The 14,609-nt window shown below is 41.3% G+C and overlaps 1 non-coding gene across 1 annotated transcript; it reads left to right on the forward strand.

Moving 5' to 3' along the window:
* Nucleotides 1–14,537: 14,537 nt before the first annotated feature.
* On the forward strand, nucleotides 14,538–14,609 carry Trnat-ugu. Its single transcript has one exon. It is a non-coding gene; the product is annotated as a tRNA-Thr (tRNA).

A 14,609-nucleotide genomic window follows, 5' to 3' on the forward strand; every position in this document is an offset into this window, starting at 1 on the left:
TCGCACCAGTGCATAAATTTGCCAGGCTGCATAACGTGTAAATGTGTCGGCATCGGGTTTGGGCAGGGTACTTGGACCAGGTCGATGCAAAAGTGCTGCTGGTGGTGTGGTGGTTGTGCCTGGCATGGGGTCTACCGATTTGGGACTTTGTGTTATGTATGCCTCATATAATTGCTGCCTGCTTTCGAGTATTGTGCAATAAATACTATTGAAATATATCACAGGAGAATGCTGAAGGAATAACCGAATGGAAATTTAGTCCGAAAATAACTTCTTTCAGGAAATACACAGCAAAGCGATTACCAATTTATCCCGTAATCCATTACATAAACAACTTTCCACAGATATTTTAGGATACCCCAATCCATTGGATAAACAGTTTACTTGCCACTAAACAAGCCAGCAAATCCCCAAGTTAAATCCCAGTAATTGTGATATAAATAAAAAGTGAGAAGCAGAGAGGAGAAGAATCAACATATCAAGATACGAGTACGAAACAACTCGAAGGATGTTCCCGCTTGTAAGACATCAGATGCAGGGGCAGGGATGTAGGCAGAGTCTGGGGGCGGGGCAAGAAGAACAGACTAGGAGTTGCCGTTGCCACATGTAAATTGTAAAATTGTAAATAATCGTAAATAACGCAAATATCGCCTCAAAGCATTTTGGCCAAAGCGGCGACAAAAGGTAAAGCAAGCCACAAAAAGATTCTGGTGGAGTGGCTCGGAATGGTGTTACAGAATGATTCGGAGCGGAGTGTGAGTTATTTATCCACTCACACTTGGTGTAATCTTATAAGCTGGCGATGGATTCATTCGCAGGCAAGCAGAGAAAATCAGTAGCTGGGAAATGACTGAGCCGCCGCGGGCTGTATAAAGCCACCTTCCTTCAGTGCCTGCTCTCAGATCCACCTTCTCCGACTCACGTCAGAAGCTTGTAGTCGTTAGACTCTAACAGATTTATAGAGCAGCACACCGTTGCTCAACTCTCAGCCGCATGCAAAGTGAATTTATTGAGTTAAAATGCAAATTTCCCCAGGAACCAGGGAACGTGTGGCAACGAGAGGCAGGGAAATAAAAAACGATTTTACAAAAATTTCCTGCATAACATGATGCGTATTTCAGTATTTCTTGCTTTGACAGATTGCCCACTGAAGTAGCTGTGTGGCAAAGAGGGGGCATGTGGCAGGTTCAAATGCGTCGGGAGGAGTGAGTCTGACGAAGGCGCATACTATTTATTCAAGCTGTCTGTACAAGTGCCTTGCCAATTTGTTGAAGATTAAATGCCATCTTATGTGTTGACAATTTGTTATTCCTAAGAGGCTTGGGATTGTTTCAAGGAAAAGGCTATGAAAACTTGTCAGAAATTACTCACGGAATGAGTTGTCTATGTTTTAAAAGTAAGAGGAGGACTGGACAAATGAAGAAGCTAAAGTTACAGTTGATATTATATGTACATTCTTTTTTCATTTTAAATGCATTTTACCCAAAAATAAAGGTACTCTCTCCATCTTATGTACGCTTCCACTGATGTCTGCAGCAGTTAACAGAAGTTTATACAGGTAACCCTCAGCATCTCACCTTCAGCTTGGCCCAGACCCACTCGATGAAGTGCCCTCCAAAAGCGTACAGGAAAGCCAACGAAATAATTCAAAGCTAGCCAGGCTTATCTCACGCTTTATCCCATGAACAAGTGGGAAAACTTTACACTTTCATGAGGCAAACAAACAGCACACAAACAGAGTAAACAGCAACAGCCGCAGAGAGTGGTGGCATAGGAGTTGTTTAGTGGCAAGTAACCTTTATTTGTTTTGTGTCAGAAACTCCAAAAGGATATCCGCTTGCCGATAAGCCAAGCGCCAAAAAAGCCATTAAAAATCCCTTTTGTCTTTAGCCAGAAAGAGCTCCACAAGGGGTTGCGGCGGAGTGCTATACACGATGTAAGCAAATGTTATGAATGCGGCCAAGAAATTAAGCGTGTCGACATTGTGGCCGCGGCTTGTTGACTGCCACAAATGCCAAAGTTTGGCTGAATCTGAAATAAGTGTGGTAATAAAGTAGATGTAGAAGCCGCAAATTATAATTTTAACCTTTTGGTGGCGCATCGGCGACAGCGGCAGCCCACATGGCGGGTGGGCCACCATGTGTGTGCGGCACTGGCGATAAGCGGCCCTGAGGCACGTCCTTCTGCGTTTAATAGAATTAAAACCCGAGTACGGAAGTGCTCCCAAGCAAAGGTCGTGCTGGCCTTTTAATGGTTACAGCTCAACCCTCAACCTACTACCCGACTCTCCCACCCCTTGGGGCCCTCAAACCCTCAACCCCCTTTGGGGGCACTCGGGGACTTGTGGCATATGAGTGAAAATAATAATAACAGTAATTTGAATGCTCAACTAGAGGCGTAAAGGTTGAAAATTCAAATGCAAATTATTCGGAAAATATTTCCGGGAGTCACCGCCCATCCAGGGTGGCCAGGGCGGTGTCGGAGTGTGGGAGGATCGCCTTTGCAACCCTTTTAATTGTTCCTCCTGGTGAGCTGTTGGCCATAAATTGAAAATAAACCATTTAGCATCTTTACTACTGCCAAAAAATAATAATTCAGGATTAGTCGCAACCCATTTCCATTTCCACTGCCACTTGCACTTGCCATCCACTCTCAGGGCCATAGCCAAGGTTAATTACGACATTTGGTCAGGTCGCTGTGGATGCTCGTGGCCAAGAGATAACGTAATCGGTTCTGCAACAACATTTGGAATTAGGCGTGGGTAGGAAAAAAAGAGAAAAGTAAAAAGTTTGTGACATAACTAATTAAAATGGAGAAGAAAAGTAGGCAAAAACTCGTACAACGTATACAAATTATTACGCCACAGAGTTTGAAGAGTTTTAAACATTGAAAACCAATAAGTTCCCCAAAAATTGTACAAGAAACAAACCCAAACCCTACACCTACGAGATGCCTTTTTAAAACACCTTTAAGTCCACAATACTCTAGAAAACTACACCAACAATACACAAAAGCTGAGGTAAATCTCCAAACCACATCTAATTTGGATTGTTGTTCACTCATTAGCTCCTTTCTTGACTTGTAAACAGTTTTGGGGCAAGGCAGTCAGCCAGTCAATCAGTGGGCTCAATCAAATTAAATGCAAATTTCCAAACTCTCAACTTCTGAACGCAATAAATGGCAACACAACACCCACGCAGGCCAAACAGGTAAACAGACAAACAACAGAAACAATTGCTGGGGTTCGGTTGTTCGGTTAGTGGTTTCATCCAACAATCAACGAAAACATTTTGGGCAGGCCAATTGCAAAAATGGAAGTAAAATGTATTCTTCACTTTCCACATCTCTCTCTTTCTCTCTCTTGTTCTCTCTCTCTAGTATTCTATTTCTCTGTGCTGGCACTTTTGAATCGTTTTTGCGTAAATTGCAGGCACCGCAAAATGATGCATGCGACATTCATTGAACGAACCCCAGAATCCAGCAAAGAAACAGACAAAAAGATAGTAGATCGACTGCTAGACAATTCCTGCCACAAATTCAAATAAAAGCGCTCAGTTTTCGCTTTGTGGTTGTCACTGCTAATGCAATGTTGCATGGTAAATGAAGAAGATTTGAAGTCCATGGCGCAGTCAGAGGTTTATAAACATAAGAGATGAAATTTGTTAGAGGTAGAGACATATGTATGTTTGTACCAATCATAAAAATAAGTTCAAATTCACATTTAATGATATCAAAGCAGGATAAACCCCAAGACAGGAAATGGACTCCAGTGTCCCACAACCGCCTCATAATTTCCACTAATTAAAGCTTAAGGGAAAGGCAATCCTCAACCCCAAAAGGAAAATATATAAATTTAAAATAATATCAATGACTCGTGAATGGAACCCACACAGAGTGCGGGAATTATTCACGCTCTATAATTAAGACAAGACGCGGCCAGGAACAAGAGACGAGGAAAAAGGGTTGAGGCCCTGCCAACCTCAAAGTAACCACAGAACATCCCCCATCCCCTCCCTCCAGCTGTCTGTCGACAAAGTGTTTGTCATTTGTTTTACCGTTGGATTTAATTACACACAATTAACGGATTCCACAAGGCGATCCATTTACAACAGCAGCCGCCGGAGAGCACCAGAGGCAGCTTCATTTGCTCTCTCTGGCAACAGGTAAGCCTCCCAGCTCCCATCTCCCATCTCTCGCACTCCACTCACCCATACTCATATTGGACTACCGCTTATTAACGCCATCCAGCTGTCTGGACTCTTCTTCTAACAAATTTTATGCAAATTGTAAGCGGAAACTCTTTCAAAGAGCGCGGTAGCGAGTGTTGCCATCGTAAACCAGGAGCTGCGGCTCGGCCGTCTCCCTTGGGTGTCAGAGCGAAAGGCGTAGATTATTTCGCGCGTTCGGGCGGTTTTTCGTGTTAGTTGAGTTATTATTATTGTAAATTAATTTCTGTTCATTAGATTTTATAATGTCAAAAAGTTTGCGACTCAGCAGCTGGGACAGAGTGCTTTGTTAATCGGGGTGGAAATCCGAAGGATGTGAAGGTGAAATCGTTTGATATTTAAAAGTAAAGAGTGGTTTTTCTTAAAGTTGTATTTTATGTATACTAAGCTGTGTACAAAAGTAAGATGAGACCAATAGAAAGATCCCTCTTTCAATGGGATTTATGAGCGAACGTCTCTAGCTAAAAACCTCACACTTTAAAGTATTCTCAAAGCACGATTTGCTGCCACTCTCTTATTTACAAGCGAGTGCTGCTGACTGGTTTACCCAGTACTTCAATAATCTGCTGATCATATATTCGATTTAGCTTTTTTGAAATTTTTGTGTTTAGTTTGTATGTTTCTTACGTTGAACAGTGACTTCCAATTTAAACACCATAGCCAAGACATAAACTCCAGTACCACATACAAATTCCTTGCCCATTTTGTGTATGAGCACACAATTGCCTTAACACATCTCACGACTCGCTTGTTTGGAGGAAAGCAGATCGAGGGGTAGGGAGTCAGAGAGAGAGAGTAGCGTTACATAATCCTTTTTGAAATGGTGCACAAAACCAAATTAATTAATGTGCCACACAGCCCGGAATTTATGGCATGAATAGAGACACCGACCCAGGCCGCACACAAGGGGCACACAGATGTTACAGGTGGATCCAGCGAGGGGGAGAGCATGATGAGGAGTTGAATTGGCGGTGTGGGTGGAGGGAAAGAGATACAGCATAATTACAGTGAGTGCACAGTACACGGGGAATTCCGGGCCCTATAAATCGATGCGAATGAAACTTTCAGCACGTTAACAATGTTTTGTTTGCCTATCTACAAACTATTCCCTTGAAGAGGGAACCATGAGTATGATGAGCGTAGCGCAGAAAACACATCTGAAAGAGTATCAAGAGCCTCGGTGCACGAATATCATCTGCCCTTCTAGTTTAGTGTTGAGTTATGGCCCAAAGTTGGCTTCTAATTGAAAGTACACACAGATACATACATTATGGAGGTGTTAGGGGTAAGAGAGTGGTATAGGGAGAGGATTGGCCATTATGAACTCGAACTCATTGATTCCGCAACGATAAAAGAGTAGAAATTATGAAAATGAAAATGTTTATTATTATCATTTGCGCACACTGGCTGGCTCCTGTCGCCCGGCAGATGACAAAGCATAATAAATTGCTGGATTCTCTGGCTCTGTGGCTTTTGCACTCCTCCCGTGCCCCCGGTCCTGGCCTTCCACAGTGTTTTAATGAATTTTTAATTAGTAGCAATTAATATGGTAATTTGTTCAAGTTCCAATCGAATGCTATGAGTGCTGGCTGTGATTCTGATGGGGCATTTACTTTGGCTGTGTTAATGGGATCTATAAATGAGGCTAGAATTAGTCAGGAACTAGGCAATAATTAGGAATAATAATTCATAGCCATTGAAATGTTTGGATTCATCTTTAGAGTGTGCTCAGGAAGCACTTGAGGTTGATATTTGTCACGGGCATGAAAGCTAGCTTCAATAATCTCTTTCACATGTACCCACCAATTAAACATCGCTTAAGTAATTACTTTGTACTCATTCCCTGCCACGTGTACATATGTTTGATGTATTTATATTAGCTGGTACATGTGTTTGTTTATAGGCTTAATGAATTCCTTGATTAGTAATAATCTCAACTTAATCTTAACCATTTATTTACACTCATTCCCCGAATGAGGAATACAAATGCGCCCCCAAACAACTCCATCAACTGCATCCCAAGGAGTAAGTACTCCTTTTCCATTCCAGCCAGCAGATTAATTGCATTAATTAATCGCCTAAAAAGGAACACTGAAAAAATGAGTAACGAAAACCCCAAGTACAAAAGTAAACAGATCTCCAGACAGACGACTCGTCGTTCCGTTCCGTTCAGTTGTAATAGCACGCAATAAGTTTTTTTGGGCAAGGGAGGAGGCGGATGATGATGATGTTGATGGAAAACAAGTGAAATTTCCGGTTTTCATTAAGCTCCCAGTGCAATACCGAATCGCAATGCCATTCTTTTGATATACATAGCTGCAAAATGATTTGTTTGTTAAGCTACCCAGAGTCCATCCATGTACCAAAGCGCACTTTCATAATTAACATCGGGCTTCTCTTTTCTATGACTGTAATGGAAACGAAACCAAAACCAAAACTGACCGGAATCATTCATCTAGAATGGAATGAATTTTTGTCGTTCTTTCGGGCTTGATTGATCCGTCCCAGCGGGTGAGCGGCCTCCCGTGGAACTTGTAATGTATCCTGTAATCGAGTGTAATCCTGTAAAGACCTGCCACAAAAGTTACCCAGCTGGAGGCTTTTTCCTTTGTTCCTTGAGCCTCCACCTTAGCTCTACCACAACCATCATGGTTCCAAACATCATCATGGTTCTCATCATCGTAATCATTGCGATGAGTGTTTCGCATTGTGCAGATGGTATTAGCTTTTGACGGTTTTATTGGTCAATTGAAAGCGCTTTCTTTATTATTGACTTTGACGTTGGTCTGCGGGAATAATTATAGTAATTAAATTGGGATTTTTAAGAGGAAGGGTTTCATTCCTAGATTTTATACATACATATGTACATAAATCGGAAATTCATTCATAAATATGTATGTACATACATATACTTAAAAAATAATCATAGTATAATAAAAAATAAAGTATACATACATATGTATCTATAAATATTATTAACACTTATTGTATGTTACGTAAAGGTATCTTACATGTCCTTCAAATTGTCCTCCTCAGAGAGTTGAAAAAAAATACTCTCTGGGAGTTTCCTCGTCAATATTCTCAATAGCTAGAGTGCACTACTTTTCCGTTGACATCAGAAGTCATCAAGCCCTATACCTTTCAGCTTCTATCTGCCAATACGTGTCCTCTCTTCCTCACCCCCCGTAGAAGCCATCAACAGCCTTCTGTCCCATGGGTGGCGCAGACGAGAGTCGCAAAGGCGGGGAGTGGGAAAAAATCAAAATCAAATGCCATAGCAAAGTGGATTTTCCACCCTTTTTATTAGCAATTCCTCACCAAGCGAACGACGAGGCCGGCGGACGGCGCATTCGCGTTGGTGGTTCGTTCGGGGTTTGGCTCTGGCACTGGCTCTGACTCTGACTCTGGATGTGGGTTCGGTGGTTGGGAGGTTTTGGGTTCGGGTTTTGCGGTAATCCCACAATGAGCTGCCATAATAGATGGCAAGCAAATTGAAGAGCTTTGTGGCCTGGTTGCGGTTGTCACCGCTCACCGCTCACCGCTCTCCGCTCGATGTGGGTTGTTGTGGGTTCGAGTTCTCGATGGGTTGGTGCGGAATTGACTTGTGTGTTACGTTTAACATTTGCGGTTTCGCACTTTTGCAACAATTCGAATGCGTCGACGGCGCTGGTCGTGTGGCAGCAGCAACATCAACAGGGTGGGAGGTCTGTGTTCTGTGCCTCCTGTGCCCCGTGCCCCGTGTCCCGTGTCCCGTGTCCATTGATTGTACGCAACAGGGTGGAAAGTTGAAGTGCATCCGGGAGATGGTCAGATGTTTTGCTGTTCCGTTGACTCTAGAGGACGGGAAGAAGTTTTTGGGTAGATGTTCTGTCATTATGCGAATTATGAGTGGGATAAAAGGCCTTAAACAGGATGAACCTCTACCTTTTTTTTGGTTGGCTTTTAGTCTGGCGGTTTTTAGGCTAATTGAAAATGGACTGTGGACAGGTGCGCAATTTGTAAATGAAGGTTTTTTATGGTTTAGATGGAATCGAGGGTGTTGTTTGTTTGAGTGCCCAAAAGTATGCCATTTAAATTTTCTTCTCTTTCCTGTGCTCCAAGCAAAACTCATTTCTATCTTATCAGTTTTTCATGCTTGACATGATTCATCATGCATGGCATTATCTGTATGTCAAATATTGGTGACATTTTTTTGAAATTTCATAAATTTTGACAGGTACACACATCACCATTGAGTGGGTGAGACATTGGGGTACAAGAAAACTGAACTTTTGGACAGCTTTACAAGCTGAAGCATTGTCGCGCTCCTCAGGTCTCTTCTGCATTCGGGACTCTGATGTAATTAAATTTGCGAATGTGACAATTTCATTTGCACCCCCTCTTTGGCTCGTGCCACTGTCCCTGCTACTCTCAACCCTTCGTAAGGCTGGTGTGACCAACCCTTTTGGTGTTTTGCAAAACCCCCAACTGCTGTTTTTGCTGCCAAGAGGTTGAGTGTTGTTACATTATCATCGACATCGGACCAGGGGCGGGGCCCAGCTGCTGAACATCTTTCTGTGTGGTATGAGGCAACTGTGTTGTAGTCATATTATGTGTCATTTGCTCTTGAAGTGGTTTCAAATGTTCTCTACGCCTCTTCGCTTCTTCGCCTCTGGTCTCTGTTTTTTTTTCGAGTGATTTAATGGATTTGCATACATGGGAAGATCTCTGTTCCACCAGGGACAGGAAAGTTGTTAATTGCTGGAGGCGACTTCAAGGCAGGAGCAATGATAGGGGAAATGTCGCATGGCTTTTTTTAAGGGTCCTGCAGAATGCAATCAACCGGAAGTGACTTTGTGGCGAATTGAAACCACTTTAAAATGGCATTTTAATGTATGTTTTTAAAGTGTTTTTTAATGCATTCATAATCTTATAGAGCGCTCCTAAAAGAGTGCTGCAAAAACTGTCAATTACAACAAGTTTTGAATGGGAAAATACATAATATAAAAACTCGCATAAATCCTCATTCCTTTTCCATATCTACCCATGAATCCTTTGTTTTTTTCTTTTCCTCGGTGGCAAGTCCATAATTAAAGAATAACAAAAGTCTCGCAAATCGACAATCGAGGCAACGAGGGAATCATTCCATCAAACTGTCAATAAGCAATTCATTTGCAAATGCGATCACAAAAGGGGGAATCACAAGAACAAGAACCAACAAAAATAAGGCAAAGAAACTGTGGCCGCAATCGTAGGTGAGTCCGTCCATGTCATTGTTTGTCAAAAAGCCATTTGCAAGTGTATCGAATATCCATGAGGAGGAACAAGTTTGTCAAGCAGTTCAAAATGTTAGATCTCAGCGAATTGCACAGCCGCTGTGTGTGAGTGAAGTTCAATTCTGCTTTTAGGTCATAGAAAATAAAGGTTGAATGGTTGGAAGATTTTTTAAATATTTTTTACCCTAAAAGTGTATAGAACCCGAACCAAAACATTAAAACACACTGGTTTTTCCAGAGTAGAGCATTCAACTATATGATAAGCCCTACCTGATGCCCTCCCGTGGGAGTCAACCGCACAAGCGATGCGTTTTGGCATTCAACGTGGAAGGAAGAGGTGAAGGTGGCGCTCCGACGCTCTTCGAAATGACAACCTATCGCAGCGCCCCCATCTAACCGAAGAGCCCCCTGACATTTGTGCCCCCCGCCCGATGATGCTTCATCCACAATCAACGGCTCGATTTAATGGAAAAAATGAATTTTACTCTTCTGGCACTCTCTCTCTATCTCTCACGCTGCGGTTCCTTCTGTGCTCTCGCTCCCTCTTTCTCTTACGGTGCGGTTCCACCATTGTCCCTGGCACAAAAGAGCGACGGCGAACGAGTGTAACGAATACGAGTATGTATGAATGTAAGGAAAAAAAATAATAAAGTAAAACATTTCATGGAATTCAACTATAGCGACACCCTCTACTTAGGAAAAAAGTTCAAAAGATTCAACAGAGAATATGTAGATACATATTAGAGAAAATATATAAACATCTCCATGAGATAATGAACATAATTTGGCTGTATATGAGATGAGTTTGAATAAGGGATATTTACTCACCTTTCTGCCTCATGGCCAGAACATTCAGCCACAAAATACAATATACCTTTTATACACGGTACAAGGATAGCTTGATTTTGGTTTTACAACCAAGGAGAGCTAGCGTTTAATGAACATTTTTTCTCTGCTTTTTGTTATAACTCTGACAATTGGCAGTGCGACTTCTCTCCGCAAAGCAAATCGAAAAATCGTAATTGAAGCTTTGGCGACTAGAAAAAAACTCTCAATGAATGTTGCGATATTGGTGCTGCTGTTGTCCTCAAGAGCGTTTGCCTTAATTAATTGTGGTTTGAGGTTTTTGCACATACCCCCTTACATATGGAAGCACTGCCAAATACAACTCTAAAAAAAGTGAACAAAAAGTTTAGATTTACAACAGTGTAGAACAGCCAAACACTTGAATTAAATTTAAAATCATCGGGAGGCTGCCAATTTTTTTTTGCACTGTTTGGATAGATGGCACACAATGCATCCATCGGCGATAAGCAGTGTTGAAGCGTATAGGAAATTAAATTTTTTCCAATCAAAAACATTTCAATGGAAGTTCACCGAAAAGGAGAAGGGCAGTCAAAAAAAGAGTGGAGAGGGTGGGTGCGCAAAAAAAGAGATATGCAATCAGCATTCACAGTGGCCCGAAGTTGGGGATTTATTTGTTCACAATTGTGTCAATAAACTGGCAAAAATATATACATGTAGGTACGAAAATATATACAAATGCATATACACGCACACGAGGGTATATTCCATACATTTCAACGTTTTGTTCCGCAAAATGATAAGCGAAAAAGTTTGTATCAAAAATATATTTTAAATAAAACCTTTCAATTGGAAAAAAGTTACCTACGGGATGACACTCACAAAGGTGGAGTTTTCTATCATTCCTGTTATAGAAATAAAATAGGGATGAATATGGTTAGCTATGTTTCCTGTTCTCCATATATGCAATAGATATTTCCTATGTGTTTTATCATAAATAATATGAAGTGATACGTGAACGGTTTAAAAGCCAAATCTAACCAGAGATGGATAGAGATGGTTATCATTGACAATGACTTTAAACCTTCCACGAAAAGTAAAGAAAGACCTTTATACTATCTATAGACAAGAACCGTGAAACATCCGTCATTGGTCAGTATTATTGGTGCTCTAGCAGACTATTTCTTGCTCTAATTCTGAATAACTTTTCCATGCAAAAACGTCAGCAACAAAAGCATTTCAATTAAAAAACCTCAAAAAAACAACATTACTTTTAATTAATATTCATTAAATTTATGCACGCTTCTGTGGCGTGAAAGTTCTGTGGGCGGGAGGGAAAATAGGGGGGTTGAAGCTACGAAAACAATAACATTAAATCACTTAAAGTGTCAACATAGCATAGCCCCTGGTCAGTGTTCGAGGGCAGGCCCAAGTGCAGGCCCAGATGGCATCATTCATTATCATAATCTGCAACATCATAAAGCAATTTGGACCCAGTCCTGGAAATGAGTTTGCTTTTCGTCTTTTATGTGGGGATGCGTGTGCTTGTTGCTCTTGGAAATCTTAATTACTGGGGAGAGCCATACCCAGAGCCATAGCTGGGCTCAGCGAACGCTTGACCTCACCCAGGACCAGGACGAGATGATTGGATGAGTGTGGAGTGTTGTCACTGGCACTCCGACTCCGACTCGAAAGCTGACCATAATGGGGGTTAATTGGTCTGTGGTGTGCGCGACACGCATACATCTTGGTAATTAACCAAAGAAGCGACTACCAGGTCCAGCCATATGGACAAACTTTCTGTGCGAGAACTTCTATGCGGGGAACTTTCTCCCTAACTACGAAACTCTGAGCTGATGCACTTGAAACTTAATTTATGAGGCGAAGCGGGGCGTTGATATTAATTTCGCATGCTTTCTCTAGAAGTATTTCACTCCACATCCACTCCATGGAGAGGGTCTGCCCTTGGGTGCGGTCCATTTAGTGTCATTGGACTTTCTTCCATTTGCACAATTTATGGTTTCATTATGTTAATTATTGGCAATTGCTGGGGAATTTCTCCACACACAGATAACCCCTATGCACTTTTGTAATTCTAGAAAGTATCTACGAGTATTTAAGGAGGGTGAGAGTGCTGATGGATCCACTCCCGGACAAAGGCTGGACCAACAATGGAACCGAAGTCCATCTCCATTAGCCATTTGGTTGCCACCTGCAACGAAATCTTTCATATACCAAAATGAAAGTCATTGTTGTCCTAACCAAAAAAGAAAGAACACAGCGGAATCCACTGAAATCTCGCGCTGAACAATGGACCAGAGTGCATGTGGAATAATGGAACGGGGAGTGCATAAATAATGGATGGATTCTAGGACCCAGAATTACAGAGAAATTTAAACGTTGGAGAAATTTAAAACCGTGGCAAATCATTAATCACATTGCAATACTTTCACTCCCATGGATTTTCATTAGCCAACTGTCAAATGCTGTTAGCGACTCCCTGATCTGTAGACCTCCATCCTTCAGAGGGAGTGTCCATGTCCTTGAGGGTGCTTAGCTTGTTTGCTTTGTTGGGGGTTGGGCCCTTGGTATTGGGCCCTTAATTGTTATTTGGACAAATTGTTGTACGCTAACCAGCCAACGATTAATGATGTGGTCAGTCCTTTCCTAAAGCTGGAGGATGGATTTCCACTGCCCCAAAAGTGGAGGGTTGGTTAAACCATAATCCGCATCGGTTACTTGAAATATTTATGCGGATTTGCCCGCAATTAAATCTGTACTAATTACCACAACAACAAGACAATTAAGAAAATATGCCAAGAAATTATAAAAATATCAAAAGGAAATACAGGAAAAGGGTTAATCATTGCTTGGGGAACAGTTTTATGGGTCTGTTCAGGAAGCAGCCGTGACGATATTCAATTATAGGCGGAGATAAGTTTACGGAAAAGTTGAGACAAATTAAAAGAAAGCACATTAATTTTTGTTTAAAGATATTATTTGTTTATTATGGGTTTCATCCTTTATTCTTTATTTCTGGATTTAGTAATGCTATTTTTAATTTAAACTGCAATAAGGATTTGATCCTGATCCAGCGGCATTGTTGCAAATTTAGTTAAATCTAATTGTCTATTTTCTAATTGTGCCGTGAAGAGAAAAAAATGCAGCGAGTGTTGGAAAGTGCGGTGTTTGATCATCCCTATATATCGATAGTTCGAAGGCACGAGATGACGCTTCTGGATGGTGTTGCAAAACGGATTCAAAGAAATATTAATTTCAAATAATTCGGTAAATTCAAAACGTATTAGGCGGAAAATATTGGAAATTAATTTTTGTTGTATTAAGTGTTAATGCGGTGACCTTCTTTCTATTAGGAGTTTTTTCCATTAAGAGTTAATCGTTTTACATAGTAGATTCGTTTTGGGGGCATTATCCTACTTTATTCAATTTTTCCAAATGAACAGATTTGTTTCTTTTGAAGTGTCCTCAGCTGAAAATACAGCTGAGCCGTTTTTATTCGTGGTGCAAACCTTTTAAAGCTCCGTTTTTGGTGGGCTCTTTTTCCGAATCAACTTTCAATTTTTGTTTTCTGATTTCTCTGGAAAAGGAGAGTGTTTATGGTGGTACGTGTTCAGCGGATGCCCGTGCGAGACCCTTTGGCTCGTTTGGACAGGAGATAACGCGTTACGGTACGCGTTTGCACTGCGGCACCGGAAAAAAGTTTTGCGTCATAATAAATAATTTCAGCGCATTCGTCTGGAAGGATTAAGCGGTCCAAAAACCTGTTTGGGGGCTTAACTAACCCAAGCATTTTCGTGTTTTTGTTTTGGACTTTAACTGTAGTTCTGTGGTCTTAAATTTCCTGGTAATCGAGGTTAAAAAGAGGTTACAAATCGAGTAAAACAAACTTATTTAGTACAGAATATAAACGGGGCCGTTTGACACTGCATTATGACAATTCCCATGGTACATTATGCAGAGGAATAAAATTCGCTAATGAATTTTTTTTTAATGAGAAAATGCACATGGTTTATTCAGTTCAGTTCTGTTTATCAGCACAATGATAAGTTTTTATAAGTGTTTAGAGTTTTGACATATGTTTCACTTGATAAGGTATCAATAGATAGATAGCGGTCTGCTGCTGGCTATGTTCCAGATACAAACTCGTGCTTTGAAGATGTTTCATTCGAAAGATGCTCCTGCCACTCCAGCTACCTTTTATATTTCTTGATGGTTTGTTCTTTTCAAGCAAGCCTCTTTAGCTCAGTGGCAGAGCACTGGTCTTGTAAACCAGGGGCCGTGAGTTCAATTCTCACAGGAGGCA

This window comes from Drosophila subobscura, chromosome O (assembly GCF_008121235.1).
Source record: "Drosophila subobscura isolate 14011-0131.10 chromosome O, UCBerk_Dsub_1.0, whole genome shotgun sequence".
NCBI lineage: Eukaryota > Metazoa > Arthropoda > Insecta > Diptera > Drosophilidae > Drosophila > Drosophila subobscura.